This window comes from Lissotriton vulgaris, chromosome 11, assembly GCF_964263255.1.
Source record: "Lissotriton vulgaris chromosome 11, aLisVul1.2, whole genome shotgun sequence".
NCBI classification, from domain to species: domain Eukaryota; kingdom Metazoa; phylum Chordata; class Amphibia; order Caudata; family Salamandridae; genus Lissotriton; species Lissotriton vulgaris.
The window spans coordinates 1,005,372,079-1,005,385,951 of record NC_141699.1 but is presented as its reverse complement, the minus strand read 5'-3'; the positions used below and the strand labels follow the sequence as shown (position 1 = coordinate 1,005,385,951).

At 48.5% G+C, this 13,873-nt stretch overlaps 1 protein-coding gene across 3 annotated transcripts in view; it reads left to right on the top strand.

Annotated features, from left to right (window-relative positions):
- The window catches only part of MYNN (myoneurin), a 98,751-nt gene that overhangs the window by 13,636 nt on the left and 71,242 nt on the right, over window positions 1-13,873 (top strand). The gene's annotated exons all lie outside the window — the stretch shown is intronic.

Sequence of the window (13,873 nt, the reverse complement as noted above, 5' to 3'; positions counted from 1 at the left end):
TTCAGAGAAGAATAATGCAAATTCCTCGCAGTGTTTAGGAGAATCATTGCTTGACGGTTGAAGGAGAGAGGAGGTTTACTGCTTGATGATGCTGAAGAAGTCTTTAGGCCTGTTTCTAGATTGATCAGTTGGGCTTGGAAGAAGGATGATTTTTTACTGAAGATGTGCTTTTTGTATTTTTGACGTTTAGCTCGAGGACGAGAGATCGGTTAGTGAGGGCTGTTGTCCCCAGTTTCTTTTCGCTAAGTGGAGTTGTCGTCTCTTTGTTGAGGTCTTTATTAAACCAGGATCCGGAAGGGATTTTTCTTGAGTTTCCACGGGGCGACTGTGTCCAGGAGTTCTCCCATATTTGTGTTGTAGTGGCCTGTGAGGTCATTGGCAGATGTGAGATCGGAGGGAGGGTGAGATTTGGGAACAAACTAATCTTTCTAACTCTACTTGGAAGATTAGATGTATGATCCTCGTCCAATGCTTAGGAAGGAAAGTTTGGGGGTGGAGCTTTGGATGGATGGCATTGAGATTGAATTTGATTTGGTTGTGGTCAGACCAGTCAGTGGGCAGGATGGAATGGAGGGATACGGTGTTCTGCTTGGAGATGATTGCCTCAAGGGTAGAGCCTTTCTTTGGGGAGGTTTATCTCAGTGTTGGGTGAGACCATTCTCTTTCAGAAGGGAGGATAGGGCTTCTATTATGGGATCATCTGCCTTGTTCAGGAGCAGCTTAATGTCTCAGAGTATAATGTCTGTGCTACTTTTTAAGGAGTTTTGTGTTACTAGTTCTGTTAAGTCTTAAAGGAATTGTTGTTTTCACCTGGCGGGTGAACGATGACATGACAGCTGATGTTGAAAGGTAGGGTAATTGGTGTTGTGAAGGGGGTTAAGCAAAGGTCTTTTTTGTGTATGATGGCTAATCCACTGCCAGCGCAACTCTTGCGGTTGCATCGACTGATTGGATTAAGAAGTCTGGTGGGGTGAGATCAATCTAGAGGTATGCGTGGTGGTTCAGCCAGGTTTCTGTTAGAAAGCAGAGGTCTATATTGTGTCGTAGGATAGTTTCAGCTATATCAGTGGAATGCTTGATTGCAGACGGGCAGTTTAGTAGCATGCAGTAAACATGGGTGATGTTCTTAGGCCAGGCTGACTGAGTTGGATGGCCGATAGTTGGGTAGGTGGCCTGGGAGGGCAAGTGTTGCTCAGGGTCCTGCTCATGCCCAGGACGGTCGGAATCTTGTGGTGGCAGGATTTGCTAGGGGCACTGTCATATGTTTGGCTGAGCATTTGAGCTCCCAGCTGCAACATTCCAGACTTGATGCGTCTTGGTTTATGGTGGTGATGAGTGTAGGGTGTAGCTTGTCTAGTAGTGAGGGATGGAAGTTCGGAGTGTAAGCTGCAGTGGGATAGGCACTCACTGTTGATAGGTGAGGTTGGGGAAGGATGTGCCTAATCTTTGCATCCTTGCGTAGTGAGACAATTCCATCCAGGATTTTGTTGATTTTGAGTTCTATTTCGGTTATTATAGGGATTCGCTGGGAGGCAGTTAGGTCTGATGTGGGAGTGGAGTATGATGGAGCTCGTCGTATTCTGAAGTGTAAGATGGGGTAGTATCCAGCCTGTTGTGGACAGAGGGCTAGGAGCTGGGTCAGGTTAGATAGGTAAGTTTGGCTGAGCAATGCAGGTGTGCAGTGGAGGGGTTTAAAGTTATTCTGGATGTGAAACCGAAGCTTCATGGCATATGGAAAGTAATTCTGGAGGTGAAACCAAAGCTTCATGACATCTGGGACTGGAGAGGGCTGTAGGAGGGGCTGGGGCAGTGCTTGGGGGACTTGGAGTAGAGGGCTCAGCTAGTAGAGGGGGTGATGTAAAGGTGGGTAATCTGGGGCATGGTGGAGGGGTGGAAAGTAATTCTGGAGGCGAGACCGAAGCGTCATGACATATGGAGAGTGATTCTTGAGGCGTAACCAAAGCTTTGTGACGTCTGGGACTGGATGAAGCTGTAGGAGGGGTGGTAGTGTGTGGGGGACTGGTAGTTGAAGTTCAGCTAGAAGAGGAGGTGGTACAGGAGTGAGAGTACTCTGGGAAAGGCAGAGAGCTGGGAAGTGGCAATCAAAGATGGATAGGTTTTGTTTTGAGGGTGTTCCAGATTCTGCAGGTTGTAGATGGACGCTTCTCTGATAAAATCCTGGGATGGGGATATAGAGAATTTGGACCTTTAAAGGATGTTGGTCATCTTCGTTATGCAAAGTTGTTGTAGAAAGTTCTCTCTCCATTTGGTGAGTCTCTTGGTGTAGAAGATTAAGTCTGTTTTATGGTGTCCATCTGTTGGAATGTAGAAGATGTCTGCTATTAGTGTCTCTGGATGCTCTTTGAGGCTATGTGTTAGAAGTTTTTTGAGGTCTGTTTGGAGAGGTTTGTAGGAAATTTAATGTGGCATGAGTTGGGGCCGTATCTTTCCAAGACAGAGCTGCGGTGAGGCATTGACCCAGCAATTGGCTCCCGATATTGGTATGATAATCAGACGTTGTTTTAGGCCAGAGCTTTCCAAAGTGTGACCCCCCCTTGTGTGTGGCAGCCCGGGCTCAGACAGCTCCCCAGCCTGCTCACAGCCGCACCCCAGCACTTCAAAAGACTGTGTGCATGTTAAAGAGACTTTGTTGATGTTTCACCATTTCTAAGAGCCCCTGCAGCGTCAATCTACCTCCTACTGCTTAATGTTTCAGCCCCCCCCCAAATTAGCCAGGGGCACCAGCTGCTGCGATCATGATTCCTGTTCCTTGACCTTGTCAGACACTTGGCAGTGGCAGCTTCCGAGCAGTTTCGGAACGGGTCTCTGCTTGGCGCACTGGTTCAAGGCGCTGCATCTTATTACTTACAAAACTCAGGCGTTAGCAGAGAGGTGGGGACTCTGTCCAGCCTCAGGTCCATGGCATTTTTATCTTATGACCTCCGCATTTATTTACGAAACATTACATAATTGTATTTGTCTATTTTGCTGAATTTATTTCTGAGTAGTTGCATTTAATAATGATATCAGAACCAACGGCTCCTTTTAATGCACAAACAGCAGAGGAAATGCTTTTCCAGGGGCGGCTCACGCGAGAATTCCTGAGAGAAGGGTAATGGCAAAAGGGTGCCATAGAGATATAGGGGGGGGGCCGAGATAGAGGGCGTGATAGAGAGGGAGAGAGCGAGCGAGAGAGAGGGGAGAGACAGAGAGAAAGAGAGAGATACTGAAGGATGGAGAGAGGGGGCGAGAGACATACCGAGGGAGAGAAACTCAGAGAGAGGGAGAGAGACTGAAGGATGGAGAGAGAGAGAGAGATAACGAGAGAGGAGGGATAGAGAGGGGGGATAGAGAGGAGAGAGAGATACTGAAGGATGGAGAGAGAGGGCGAGTGAGAAACTGAGGGAGAGAGCCAGAGAGAGAAAGAGAGGGGAGACAGAGAGACTGCAGGGAGAGGGAGGGGAGAGGGAGGGGAGGGAGAGGGGGAGAGAGGGGGAGAGGAGTGAGAGAGGGAGAGGAGTGAGAGGGAGATGGAGAGGAGAGGAGAGGGAGGGAGAGGAGAGAGAGGAGAGAGAGGGAGAGGAGAGAGAGGGAGAGGAGAGAGGGAGAGGGGGAGAGAGGGAGAGGGAGAGGGGGAGAGGAAGGGAGAGAGGGAGAGAGAGAGAGAGGAGGAAGAGAGAGAGGAGGGAGAGGATCGAGACGGAGAGGAGGGAGAGGAAAGGAGAGAGGAGGGAGAGGAGGGAGTGAGAGAGGGAGGTAGAGGAGAGAGGGAGAGGAGGGAGAAGAGAGAGAGGGAGAGGGGGAGTGAGAGGAGAGAGGGAGGGAGAGGAGGGAGACGGAGAGAAGGGAGAGAGAGAGGAGTGAGAGGGAGACGGAGAGGAGAGAGAAGGAGAGGAGGGGGAGGAGACAGAGGGAGAGGAGGGAGAGGAAGAGGAGTGAGAGGGAGACGGAGAGAGAGGAAGAGGAGGGAGAGAGGGAGGGGGAGAGGAGAGAGAGATGGGAGAGGAAGAGATGGGAGAGAGATGGATAGCAAGGCACGGTGAAGTAAGGATGATGTGCTTTTTGGCGCGCTGCGCTGAGTAAAGCAGTCTAACCTGAGTTTAATGCGCAGAGACCGGCTGATAAGTTGCATGATGGGTCCTGAACAGATTTTTGTATAACTCATATTCAGCAAGGCATCAGGTGGACTTGGTGCATGGTTGGAAGGGTTGGAAGGGCGTGCACCCCCCCCCCCCTTTTTCTGCTGTAAATCAATGGGGCATGTGTCAATGTGTGCATGGTTATATTCTTGTTTCAGGCACACGCCTAACCTTGCTTACACCCAGTTTTGTTAGTCACTGTCTTTGTTAGAACCTTCCTGCTTTCTCAAATTTGCTTGAAACTGCACCATTGGCCCACTATTTTTTTCCAAATTTTCTTGCAAGAGTAACCCCCAGAACCCCCCGTAGGAAGTTCGGCTCGCTCGCTCGCATTACCGTGTCACAAGATTAAGATTGTCGAAAAGGTGTGTCACCGACGTGGAAAGTTTGGAAAGCTGTGTTTTAGGCTATAGTCAAGGTTAGGCTTTAGGTGTGGTGTGCGTAGTGGTCAGGAGGGGGCCTTCCTCGGCCGAGGTAGTTGCTGGATTCTGCCTTGGTGTGAAGAGGGAAGGACGCCCAATGAGCTCTGGCGAGAATACTGAGTGTAAAAGAGGGCTTGAGTGTTGGCAGGGGCGGATTGTCCATTAGGGCTGTGGGGCTGCGCCCCTATGCTATTCCTTCCTGTTCCTCTGCAAATATTAAATACATCGATTTATTTAGAGATAAGAATATATCTCTTAACAAATCAATGTATTTTAGTCTGGGCAGCCTGTCCTGCCTCGCTTTGAAGCAAGAGACGGAAGACAGGCAGTAAATTAACTTTCTTAACTGTCACGCACGACGCAGGGCGTGCTCTCCTGAAGCCCTTTATATTTAATCATTGCCATTGTACTCTACGGCAATAGTCTCTATAGGACAGTGACGCTGTTAGCGTCATGGTTTGGGGCGTTTAAGTCTCCCTCCCTGCGTGAGAGCAGAGCAGCCGTCCATCTCCATTAGTCAGAGGCATAGATCCCACCCCTTTGTATTTGTCACACGTCATACGTAGGCATGAATGCAAGCATGTGTGTTTTGGTGCCATGTCGTCAGAAATGGTCAGTGGACGGACCCCCTCGCATTACCAGGAGACACGGACCCATTGGCAGCCAGTATCTAGTGAAATTTACTATGGCAGTGTTTGTATTTCATCAGCAGTGGCGTAACGAAACTTGAGGGGGCCCCCCTGCAAAGCACAAGAAGGGGGCCCCCCCACATCCCCTCGGCGGCCTGGCCGGCCCACCACTTTCATTTTTCACAGGAATGTCACCAGTAAGAGGACATATTACAGCTGGATAAGAACCCACAATGCTTTTAATCATATTAATTGTGGATATATATATATATATATATATATATATATATATATATATATATATATATATATATATGGCTGTATGACAATAGAACTCTCTCTCTCTCAAAAAGGGAAGGTATGTGGACTAGGTTGGGTTCTAAGACAAACATTTTCGGGCACACATTCAGCCACGATACATTACAGTTTAATATTTGGTTTATGTTTGGATTTACCTAGATTTGTAAAGATATATTCGCCAGAAGACGGGTAGCTCCTAAAAAGTGGAAATAAAAACTCCTCTCCACATCTTGTCCGTCAGGAGCTTCACTGAACTCACTGCACCATGTGACAAGTTTAAGTTGACGTCAAAAAGTAAGAGGCTGAAATGATGGAGCTAAGAAGGAGGTGGAACCCAATGCAAAAAAAATGGTCTACTCCTTGGCAGCATAAGGTTTCATTGGATTGGCACAGCGTGAAAGAATTAAAAGTGTAATAAGTGTTCTATGAGAGCTTATGGCTTTGGAGCGAATTTGTGAAATGTTGCTGCAAAATGTACTATTAGACCGCATCTTTTTGAAAACATGTTCTCCAGAGGAGAACCACAAACCCACCTAGAAAAAGGCATGCTTGCTGGAATTTGGGGTAACACTTCCAAAGGTCTCCGGCTGTGGAGAATGTGAAGCGTGTTTGTTAATGGTAGGGGATTAAATACCCGAACAGGCATCCCACAAGGATTGACGCTGATACCTCCAAACTCTCAGAATTAACCCCGATCAGTCTGTGGTTGAGCGTAAACATGCGTAATGAAGGTAAAAGGCCAATGCTAATTCATATTGTGCTACTCTTGTTCACCCCATCCCTTGTTTCTGCTTTTCGATCTTCCTTCTAGCCTGTAAGGCTTCCTGTCAGCAGTCTAAGAATTTGGATATTTTTGTGACCAACAAAATATTCTAAGTGAGTGTAACATGCATTCGCCATTGTCCCCAAGCCTTGTCCACCAGCTCCAAATAACTCCTTCCTTTACAGAACGGTTTTAAGGTCCCCACTTTCGAAGGGGGCCCCAGGGCACACACTTGGTTGCAGCCCACCTGCAGCCTCGAGCCTGCAGCCATGCCTAGCAGCCCAGGGGCGACTGAACTTCAGGCTCAGTAAGCAGGCAGTTGATCGAGCGCTTACATGAAAAAAATAAGTTGTTAACACAATGTTTGCAGGACTGGCTGTTGTCTGCCAAGACCATTTCTGTAGAGGGATATACTGCAAGGAATGTGCTTACGTACGCCATTTCACCGATCATCGATTCGACAGAAAAAAAAAACTAAACTGCTCAGGCCTCAGGCTCAGGGGTGGCCCCGGGGCCGTCCCCATTTATAATTGCATCAGATCAGAGTGCCCGGGGTGCCCTGCATCAGACAGAGGAGGCACCTGGCAGCACTGCACTCATTCTACCCTCGTGACACCATTCTGCCCCCATGACATCTACCTTGAATCTCTGGTTCTATGGACACATACCCTGTATTTCACGGACACCCAAACTTGTCTTACTCTTTAGGGGTACACGACACGTCCTCCTAATGAATGCAAGCGTTCCACCTCACAACCTCCCACCTTACCCGCACAGACATCCAACGCTGCGCCGGTGCCACTCACCATCTCCCCAGCCTATTACCAACCCCTGAGGTCCTTTGGAATGATACCTTTCAGTTCACACACCCACCCCCTGCCTTCCAACTGCTCTTCTCCACATTTTAACTCACGAACAAACGTTCTCCTCTTATCGGCCGCTACCACACCCGGGTCGGATACCCCACTTGTGCTCCCACATTCCCCCCTGCCCCGTTCGCCCTATGCACTGGCCATTGCCCATTCAAAGCTCCAGACCCCTCCAGTCCTGAGCTCTACTACTACGCACACCATCCTGTGATGCGCCACACCGCCCCAGGGCACACCCACAGCGCAAGGCTAGCCAGGACTCAGACAGACAGGGGCCGGGCAATTTAATTTGGCCCCGCCGGTGACGGGACCCGGACGGACTTACTTCGGACAGTCTGTCTGAGCGTGGGTGGCGGCCTGACTTTCAGCTTTATCTTCTCTTCTTGTCTTGATTATGGCATGGGCTATGCGCGCCCCTGATGCTGACACACGCCACGCGCCACCAGGGAATATTGGTTGCGCATGTGCTGCTGTGCCGACAAATGGGAGGGCATTGTTCACTCAACTCACCAGCCAGCCCTGCCCCCGCACCCCACGCGCATACGCGGCGGAATTGAAAGTAAAAGTCAATTTGACTGGGAGTAAACAAGTGGTGCGCGCCACGCCCGCGCGCATCCACCCTGTCACAGTCCCGCCGCCATTCATTGATTCAAGTTCGACTGAAAAAAAGAAACTGCTCAGGCCTCAGGGGCGGCCCCGGCACCATTTATAATAATTGCTTAGAGTGCCCGGGGTGCCCCTGCCTGCATCAGACAGAGGAGGCTGAGTGACAGACCTGTGCTCGACAGTGCTGCTGAATGATCCTGCTATTCTAAATTTCATTTTCTTGTGTATAATAATTACGCCCCGTCCCGTCCGGGGCGGGGCCCACACACAACAACCAGGACTGCACACAACAATTAGTGCCTCACTCACACGGGTGACGGGCACGACCCCCCTCCCCCCCCCCCTCCCATTTCGGACTTGACTCTCGGAGCGGGGCCACAGCCGGGGGCCCCCGCCCGCACCATTTCGAAGACTGGGCTGCCCGCGCAGCACAATACCATTTCGAACTTAAAACTGCTGCTCACACACTGCCTCCCAGGCAGGGCCCCGGCCGGGGCCCCCGCCCGCACCATTTCAAAGACTGGTAGGGGCCCCGGCCGGGGCCCCCCCGCCCCACCTGCTGCCAACATTTCAACTCGCAGGGGCCCCGGCCGGAGCCCGCACTGCGCACCATTTTGTCACAGGCAGCCTATTGTGTCTGTGTGCGGCAGATCATGTATACATGAAGGGCCCGAGCGAGGCCCCCCGGAATGTAAGGCCCCCCCGCAATGCGGGGGCTGCGGGGCCTTGTGTTACGCCCCTGTTCATCAGCTGAACTGCAGGGTACTTTCTACAAGTAAGAGCTCCCACAGCTTTAAATACTGTTTGTCGATTAAAGTGCTGACTAATCAGGTTAATGCTGATTTAAATCTATTTACACGATGCGACAGGTTAACCCCTTCCATGCTGGCACGTTTCCGCCCCTGTGCGGTAAACAAACGAACAGGGGCGGGCCTTGACGAACCCCAGCCGTCATCCGCACACGAGCACTTTAGTGCATGACGGCTGGGGTTCGTCACCAGCATGGAAGGGGTTAATCCCGGTTAATAACTCGCACTTGGAGACTTCAGGGTGTTTTTTTCCGATTTTGCACACTTGGCTCAGTCCCTTCGAACCGGAGGCTGGCAGAGGCCTTCTCTGGAACACATCTCGGACCTTTTTGCTATTCCAACCATTCAAATCTTGTAGTTGAAAAGCAAACATTCTGGCAGTCAACCTGCGTGAAGCAAAGTTCTCACACAAAATGAGCAGCCCTGCAGACACACCCAGCCTTGTTATTTGGGGTCTGAGTCCCACTGAGGAGAACATTAAATATTGGCACTTTGTTCCTTGAAGAATGTGCGTTTCTGAACTCGGAGAGTGCTATAGACCAGCACAGAGAGTAAAATAAAAAAACAGGCTGACTACTCTGGTACCACTTACCAGACCCGATCTGCATGTTTCGCACACTTATCCCAGGGAAAGTGAATATTAAAAGCGAAACCATTTCACCCATTAATGCTACCATTTTATTTTTAACTGGTACAATTATGTGCTCTGATGGATGTATTATCCACACAGTCACTGACTTGGTGACCGAACCCCATGGTTCTTTGCTGTTGGTGGCTACGTGAAGTGTCTGCAGCTGTCAAGCCTCAGATATGGGACCAGTGAGAATGTGTTCTTTGCCTAGAAAAGTAACCTGCCATAAGGCATGTGTGTGTTTTAATGTTGCTTGAATGGAGTGTATCCTGTCTGTGAAAGACCATGGAGTGCTATGCGCAAGAGCATAGTTCTGTTTAAATGAAAGAATAAAGCAGGCATTTTATTCTACATTGATAACGTTTCTGGGACACTATTGACACACACTTGCAAATAGTGTTACAACGGTCACAGGTGGAGTCTGTAATGAGGTACATGAGGCAAGCATAGAGTGGATAGTGATGTAAGAGAGGTAAAAGTGCAGTAGACATTGGAGTGTGAAGATAAGCATAGAGTGGACATTGCTGTGTGAAGATAAGCATAGAGTTGACTGATGCACAAGAGCAAAGTGTACAGTGGACTTCGAAGTCCAGAAGACAGGCATAGAGTAGACATTGATTTACAAGAGGGAAGTGTACAGTGGAGTAGGAAGTACATAAGACAAGCATAGAGCAGACATTGATTTACAAAAGGAAAGTGTACAGTGACTGATATTACAACACACAAGCCATTAAAATATCTCAGTGGACTGTGTCCATTTAACAGTTCCAATGCGTACCATAATTCATATCTCCACAGGTTATCACAGCCTTTCATCCTTCTGAGATTGATAAAATAAGAAGCTCTAAGTTGGTTAATAGTTTCAAAGTCTGTTATGAAGTTCTCTAGTTATACTGAATAAGCAGCTAACTATGCCAAAATCATAAGAAATCTCTTCATTGATGTCATGAGTACACTTTCAAAATTGCTTTATTAACTTTCTGCCTTTCTCAAATTTGCTTGAATATGCACCATTTGCCAACTATTCTTTCAATTTTCCCTATGATGGTCAGGCTTGTTCGCTCGCCATAAGGCACTCATTCTGAACTTTTACGTCACACCACTTTCAAATGTCACCAGCCGCCACTGGTGTTGAGATACCCTGTTGGTCCTTCTAGGTTCTGTGTCATGTTGTTTGAGCGCTGCGTGTGTGGGAGGGTTTATGGGCCTGTTTGCAAGAGAGCCTTTTGTGTTTGAAGGCATATATACAGTATCAACACCCACAGTGTAGGTTGGATTTGAAAGACATATGGGCTAATAGACATTAAAAGGTAGGGTCAATCTAAATGTGCGAGGTATGATGAGTAGCATAAGGTAGCAGCTTGACTTAGGATACCAATGAGCAAAACGTCACCATATTTGCATGAGGTAGTATTGTGGACTGATCCTGTAGCCTTGGAGACACATTGAACGCGCATCACCAAACATTCACTATAAAAGCATAAAATTAGCAGTGTAGACCAACAGTGTAAACATAAAGACACAATCTACGTGCCAGAAGACAAAATGGCAAAATCAACTTTCCTCACCAAACATTCACTGTATAAGCATACAATTAGCAGTGTAGGTTAACCTGTAAACATAAGGACACAATCTATGTACAAGTTGGATAAAAGGGCATACATTAGGATTGCAATCGGAGGTTGTCATAACATGAGCAAAAAGTTCACTATATAGACATGAATTAGCAGTGTGAGCTGATAGTGTAAGCATAGAGACAGATTTGCCCAACCCCAACATTCATCATTTAGACATAAAAACAAGTGTAGACTGGCAGTGTAGGCATAAAGACAATATCTGTGCACAAGGAGACAATGTGGGCGTACAGTACCAAGTTCTGATATAGATATGTTCACATTTTCACTTGGGGGTAGCATGAAATCGTGTTAACGTGGGCAGGGTTTATTGAACGCATGTAGGGGTTGATAATGCCAGGAGGAAACAGATCAGTCACAAAGACATACCACCCAGTTCCGAGGCAGGCAAGATCATCTTGGGCACCAGATTCCCAGTTCAAGGGCACAACAGACGATCACACATACTGAGTGGTACCAGTTTTATCACAGCCGCATCAGAGGGCACAGTGAGACGCATTTGGCAGAGGTTTTTTGATAGGTCAGACACATGTTTACAGAAAGTCGCCCAAACAGAATTGTGTTGATGTGGCACCCCGAGTAGTCCTACTGAGTAGGTAGCCCAAAACAGAAACAATGAAGTTCAAATAAGTACCTTATCAGAGCAGAAGTGTGGGTCTGAAGGAACGCTCAACAATACCTCACGCTGTGCTAATCCTGTGGAGTGATCTATATGATGCTTCCCCTAGGCTGTGGCACGCAACAAGCGCGCTCAACAGGAGGGGGAGGAAGTGTGCGCTGTGCAGATTACTAGCTGCTTGCCCACGTTGAGTGGGGGGGGGGGTGCAGCGCCATTGGGAAAGCCACCCGCCCTCCTATGGAGAAGCTGGTGTGTCACCAGAGAATGAGTGCTGTGGAGGAGCGCTCTCTGGGCAGGAGGGATCTCGACCTCTGCCACTAGTTGCAGCCGCGTTAGCAATGCGTCAGTGCCAGTATTGAATGCTCTGCTGGGAGCAAAAGCTCACCTTAAGCTGCCAGTTTCAGATTACTCTCTCACCTGCGATCAGAGAAGCAGTAGGGGGGGGGGCGGCATTGTGGTTTGTGAGCCATTTTACAGCTTAGGACAGGTGGTGTGAGCTTATGGGAATCCAAGACCAGGGGCAGCCGCAGGCTCACCTTCGAGCATTATGGCTGCCTCACATCCGAGCAATATGGCTGCCTCCTTCTCCCCGTCCACAGGTCCACTAAGCCACACTCGACGAGGGCGGTCTCGCTGTTCACAAAGATACCAGAGTTAGGCTCTTTGCACGCCCAAAGTCAATGCAGTAGTGTGGGGGCAGTTAGGTGAGGTGAGCTGCTGGGGTCATCAGCGGGCTCATCTCTGGGCAATATGTCTGCCTCCTTTTCCATGTATCCAGGACCTTCAGGCCGTATGCACGCTGCTGGTCAGGAGGCGAGTCAGTACGTTTTTGCCACTGGTTCTGGTTCTCTAGTCGTCCCATAACCTGAGATCATTCCACAAGGTGGATGTCTGTGAGAAGGCAAGGAGTGCAAAAAAACCCTGGTGTTCTCTTGTCACTACACAATCAGTTCATTGTTCATCCTCTGGTCTTCACTCCCTGCTTTGCTCATAGATTCTGCTAAAGTCTGCTAGTTCCTCTATATTTTTTCTCGATGAGCTGTGGCTTGATGGCAGGGCTTTGCGAATTATTTACGCCATGGCGATCCCGATCCCTTGGAGCCTCCGGCAGGAGCTCTTCAAAGGGATAAAAAGTTTTAAAAAAATCAATTATGAAATTAACGACTGGTAACCGCCATTCATAAACCCCACACTCCATACATGTTTTGACGAAGCCTTTTTAGGGCAAGATCACATACATTAAATCACGGAAAATGAAGGAACACCCTACAGTGGTAAAAATATCCTTCTTTCCAGAAAAAAGTCTGATAATGAAGCAGCATTTATCAGCCTGTACCTTGGTTTATTAAGATGAGAGGGAACATAATCACTGGTTCTGAAATGCAAAAAAAATGTAATACAAAAAATAATTACAAAACATCAGTAAAAAAAATATTTTAAAGGATGCTTTGTCGATGCATAAAACTCATATATGTACGAAGGTTCCCTGCACATTAAGCACCTGTGCCTTCCACATAATTTTTCCCTGTGTCTCTGAAGTTCTTAGTGTCTTTTTGGTAACTAAGAATCACTTGATCCTGCGGCACCCCAACCTACAAACGCATGCTCTACACAGTAACCCCTTTTGACTACATCTTAAGATGAAAGGTCCTCAACTGTGGTCTCCTAGGGCTGTTACTTCACCGTTGTAGTCGACCATTATCACTCTGCATGAGCCTTGACTTAAATGAAATACCACTATTTGTAAAGCACACAGCTACCTCCGAAGTGGTGTCCCAACGCTGGGGGCCCTCGGGAAGATTAAGCAAGCTATTGCCCAGAGTCACATGGTGCTGGGCTAACCTGCTGCCGGCACCGGGGATCGAACCGTGAAACCCGTAGTCCGGAGTCAGAGACCCTGGCTGCTGCGCCACACCTCTTCCACACTGGTGCAGCTTAGTTGTTTTTGGGGTGCACTAGGTACACCCAGGGAAGTTGCTGTCCTCCATTTGAAAATAAGTCCCGAAATTTGGGGCAGGCGTGTACAAATTTCAGTTTTTTTGTTGTTGGTGTTTGTTTGTGTAAACCTATCATTGCAAACATTATACATCATCGATGTCTCAAACCAACCTGATTTGTTGAATATTTAGTTTTGGCGCTCTGATTCAATTCAGTAGTGGGGCAGGCAAACACAGGTTTAAACAGCCTATAAAACTGGGGCACACTAAGGGCCCCATTACGATGGCGGGCGAACTTTGTCCAACTGCCACCTTAACCGTAAATGGGACTGACCGCCAGAGGACGCCGCCACCCACATATTTTACATTGTGGGGGCGGCGCTGTAAGCAGCACCCGCCGCAATGTAAAATATGCATGTTGTGCCTTGGCATGCACAACGTGACAGGCACCGTGCGGTGCCTGCCACCTTGTGTATGCCAATGAAGGGGTGCACCATAGTTACCCCCCCAGTGCA